This window comes from Nomascus leucogenys, chromosome 10, assembly GCF_006542625.1.
Source record: "Nomascus leucogenys isolate Asia chromosome 10, Asia_NLE_v1, whole genome shotgun sequence".
NCBI lineage: Eukaryota > Metazoa > Chordata > Mammalia > Primates > Hylobatidae > Nomascus > Nomascus leucogenys.
Window position 1 is genome coordinate 454,972 of NC_044390.1, and position 5,022 is coordinate 459,993.

Consider the following 5,022-nt stretch of genomic DNA (forward strand, 5'->3'; position numbering starts at 1 on the left):
TCACACCTGTAATCCCAATACTTTGGGAAGCTGAGGCCAGTGGATCACTTAAGGCCAGAAGTTTGAGACCAGCCCGGGCAACATAGTGAGGACTGGTCTCCACTATTTTTTTTTTTAAGACAGAATCTCACTCTGTCACCCAGGCTGGAGTGCAATGGTGCAATCTCAGCTCACTGCAACTTCCACCTCCTGGGTTCAAGTAATTCTCCTGCCTCAGTCTCCCGAGTAAGTGGGACTATAGGTGCACACCATCACGCCTGGCTAAACAAAAAAATTTTTTAAAAATTAGCCAGGCATGGCCAGGCACGGTGGCTCACGCTTGTAATCCCAGCACTTTGGGAGGCTGAAGCAGGCAGATAATTTGAGGTCAGGAGTTCGAGATCAGCTTGACCTACGTAGTGAAACCCCGTCTTTACTAAAATACAAAAATTAGCCGGGCATGGTGGTGGGCGCCTGTAATTGCAGCTACTCATGAGGCTGAGGCAGGAGAATCGCTTGAACCCAGGAGGCAGAGGTTGCAGTGAGCCGAGATCGCGCCACTGCACTCCAGCCTGGGCGACAGAGTAAGACTCCCTCTCAAAAAAAAAAAAAAAAAAAAAAACAACTAGCCAGGCATGGTGGTGCATATGCCTGTAATCCCAGCTATTTGAGATGCTGAGGCAGGAGGAATGCTTGAGCCCAGGAAGTTGAGGCTGTAGTAAAGTATGATTGCGCCACTGCACTACAGCCTGGATGACAAAGCGAGGTGAGGTTCTGTCTAAATAAATAAATAAGAAGGCTTAGTTACAGACTCTTGCTGGTGGCCTGAAAAAAGGAAGCTACTGTGAGCTCTACAGCTGCAAAGAAATGGATTCAGGCTGGGCGCGGTGGCTCACGCTTGTAATCCCAACACTTTTGGAGGCCAAGGCAGGTGGATCACCTGAGGTCAGGAGTTTGAGACCAGCCTCAACAAGGAGAAACCCTGTCTCTACTAAAAATACAAAATTAGCCGGGCATGGTGGTGCATGCCTATAATCCCAGCTACTTGGGAGGCTGAGGCAGAATTGCTTGAACCTGGGAGGCGAAGGTTGCGGTGAGCTGAGATCCCGCCATTGCACTCCAGCCTGGGCAACAAGAGCTAAACTCAATCTCAAAAAAAAAAAAAAAGAAAAGAAAAACAAATGGATTCAGCCAACTGAATGAACATGAAAGTAGATACTTCTGTAATCAAGTCTACAGATGGGAATGTAGCCAGCTGACAGCTTGATTGCTACCTCTGGAGATCCTAAACAGAGGGCCTAGTTAAGCTATGCCCAGACTCTTGACTCACAAGAACATTGAGATAATAAATACATGTGGCTTTCCCCAGGAGGCGGAGCCTGCAGTGAGCCGAGATCGTGCCACTGCACCCCAGCCTGGGCGACAGAGCAAGACTCCGTCTCGAAAAAAAATGTGGTTTTTAAGCTGGTAATTTTGTGGTAAGTTGTTACACAAAAACAGAGAACAGGCCAGGCGCAGTGGCTCATGCCTGTAATCCTAGCACTTTGATAGGCCGAGGCAGGCAGATCACCACCTCAGGAGTTTGAGACCAACCTGGCCAATATGGTGAAACTCCGTCTCTACTAAAAATACAAAAAATAGCAGGGTGTGGTGGTGTGCACCTGTAGTAGTCCCAGCTACTCAGGAGGCTGAGGCAAAAAAATTGCTTGAACCCAGGAGGCAGAGGTTGCAGTGAGCCGAGATTGTGCTGTGTCTGGAATTGGTGGGTTCTTGGTCTCACTGACTTCAAGAATGAAGCCACCAACCCTCGCGGTGAGTGTTACAGTTCTTAAAGGCAGTGTGTCTGGAATTTGTTTCTTCTGATGTTTGGATGTGTTCGGAGTTTCTTCCTTCTGGTGGCTTCGTGGTCTCACTGGCTTAGAAGTGAAGCTGCAGACCTTCCCAGTGAGAGTTACAGCTCATAAATGCAGTGCGGAACCAAAGAGTGAGCAGTACCAAGATTTACTGTAAAGAGCAAAACAACAAAACGTCCACAACGTGGAAGGGGACCCCTGCAGGTTGCCACTCCAGGTTCCGACACCCTGCTTTTATTCCCTTATCTGGCCCCACCCACATTCTGCTGATTGGTCCATTTTACAGAGTGCTCATTGGTCGGTTTTACAGAGAGCTGATTGGTCCATTTTGACAGGGTGCTGATTGGTGCATTTACAATCCCTGAGCTAGACACAAAAATTCTCCAAGTCCCCACTAGATTAGCTAGACACAGCACTGATTGGTGCATTCACAAACCTTGAGCTAGACACAGGGTGCTGATTGGTGCATTTACAAACCTTGAGCTAGATACAGAGTGCTGACTGGTGTATTTACGATCCCTTAGCTAGACATAAAAGTTCTCCAAGTCCCCACTAGACTCAGGAGCCCAGCTGGCTTCACCCAGTGGATCCCGCAGGGGGCCACAGGTGGAGCTGCCTGCCAGTCCTGCACATTGCGCCCACACTCCGCAGCCCTTGGGTGGTTGATGGGACCGGGCACTGTGGAACAGAGGGCGGCGCTCATTGGGGAGGCTGGGGCGGCGCAGGAGCCCAGGGCAGGGGTTGGGGGGAGGCTCAGGCATGGCAGGCTGCAGGTCCCGAGCCCTGCCCCACCGGGAGGCAGCTAAGGCCCAGTGACAAATCCAGCGCAGAGCCAGTGGGCCAGCCCTGCTGGGGGACCCAGCGCACCCTCCGCAGCTGCTGGCGCGGGTGCTAAGCCCCTCACTGCCCAGGGCTGGCGGGGCCGGCTGGCCGCTCCCAGTGCGGGCCCGCCAAGCCCACGCCCATCTGGAACTCTAGCTGGCCTGCAAGCGCCATGCGAAGCCCAGGTTCCCTCCCGCGCCTCCTCCCTCCACACCTCCCGGCAAGCTGAGGAAGCCGGCTCCGGCCTCAACCAGCCCAGAGAGGGGCCCCCACAGCGCAGTGGCATGCTGAAGGGCTACCCGAGCATGGCCAGAGCGGATGCCAAGGCCGAGGAGGCGCCAAGAGCGAGCGAGGGCTGCCAGCACGCTGTTACCTCTTAGTGCCACTGCACTCCAGCCTGGGCAGCAGAGCAAGACTCCGTCTCAAACAAACAAACAACAACAGAAAACAACAGAGACATGCAAAGCTTAGAGAACATGAGTCTCTGCTGGGTGAACATGGGTGGCAGTGACCTTCTCACACTGATGGTAGAAGACGTATGAAAGGAAATTTCATAATATATAACTAAAACTATTTTAAATATGCCATTCTCACTAGTATCTAGGAATTGTACTTGTAGCAATTCTTCCGAAATGTGCTTCAGTAATTAAACAGCAGATTTGCATTGAAGGTTTACCATGCAGAGCACACAGGTATTAGCTAATGCAGACCTCATACATCCCTGTATGTTATATTCTACTCTGATGGTTAAATGACAAAGTTTTAGAAAAATGAAATCTTTTGACTCAGTTTATGTAACTAGAAAGCATATGTGCTAATAAGCAGATGCTAATTGGCTTGAATCCATTAGTCACTCTTTTTTTTTTTTTTTTCTTGTGAGACAGGATCTCACTCTGTCACCTGGGCTGAAGTGCAATCACAGCTCACTGCAGGCTTGATTGCCTGTGCTCCAGTGATTCTCCTGCCTCAGCCTCTCAAAGTGTGGGATTACAAGCATGAGCCTCCACAGCTGGCCCATAGTCACTCAATCCCCTGTTTAATTACTATAGAAATAAATGCAATAATGGATACTTGGATCAAGCACATATTGTCGAATAGTAATTATCTAACCCAGGGGCTGGGTACGTGGGTGTTCACACAATTTTTTTTTTCTTGTGAGACAGGGTCTCGCTTTGTCGTCCAGGCTGGAGTGCAGTGGTACAATCATTCCTCAACATCCCAGGGCTCAGGGGATCCTCCCGCCTCAGACTCCTGAGTAGCTGGGACTACAGGCACGTGCCACGATGCCCGGTTAATTTTTAAAATTTTTTTGTCGAGACGAGGTCTCACTGTGTTGCCCAGACTGGTCTCGAACTCCTGAGCTCAAGCGACCCTCCCTTCCCAGCCTCCCAAAGTGCAGAAAGTACAGGCGTGAGCCACTGCGCCAGGTCCAAACAATCGTTTCAAATTTTCTGCCTGTTTGAAAATGTTCTTAATAAAATGTTGGGGTAAGGTAAATGCAATATTTATCTATTTTGCAGTTCTTACCTCTTTGGCTGAAGGAATTGCTTGCTCCTCAGAAACTCTTTCTTTCTCTTTTCTTTCTTCCTTCTTTCCTTCCTCCCTTCCTCCTTCTCCCTTTCTTTCCAGACTGAGTTTTGCTCTTGTTGCCCAGGCTGGAGTGCAATGGCACCATCTCGGCTCACCGCAACCTCCGCCTCCTGGGTTCAAGCGATTCTCTTGCCTCAGCCTTCCTGAGTAGCTGGGATTACAGGTGCCCGCCACCACGCCCGGCTAATTTTTTGTATTTTTAGTAGAGACGGGTTTTCATCATGTTGGCCAGGCTAGTCTTGAACTCCTGACCTCAGGAGATCCCCCCACCTCGGCCTCCCAAAGTGCTAGGATTACAGGCGTGAGCCACTGCGCCCGGCCCTCCTCAGGGAGTTTCAAAACGAACTGTCACTAAGCCACTGGTTTTCTCTGTATTAATTAAAAACCTGGCAAGAACGCCCAGGATCCGAAAGTGGGCTTCAGTCTCAAGATAGCGACCGCCCTCCGGGCCAGCGTCGGGGCACTGAGGGGCGTCTGGAAAGTGAATCACAGGGAGCACCGCGGGGTTTCAGGATTTTGGCTGTCCGCTGCCCAAGCCTTGGCATCACGGGCGTTTTTCCCTCTCACGTTCAGGTCCCTTCAAGGTCGGCGCCAGGCATCCGCCCAGAACACCTGCACACCGCAACGCCCAGGACCCCCACAGCCTCCCTGCTGCCGCTGGGGGGCGCCATCGTCGCGACTAACGCAACCTGAGGGAGGAAGCGGTGGAGCGCCGCGCCGCGGGGTTTTCTGGGAGATGTAGACGGTGCAAGCACACGCATGCGCAGCGACGGCGCCG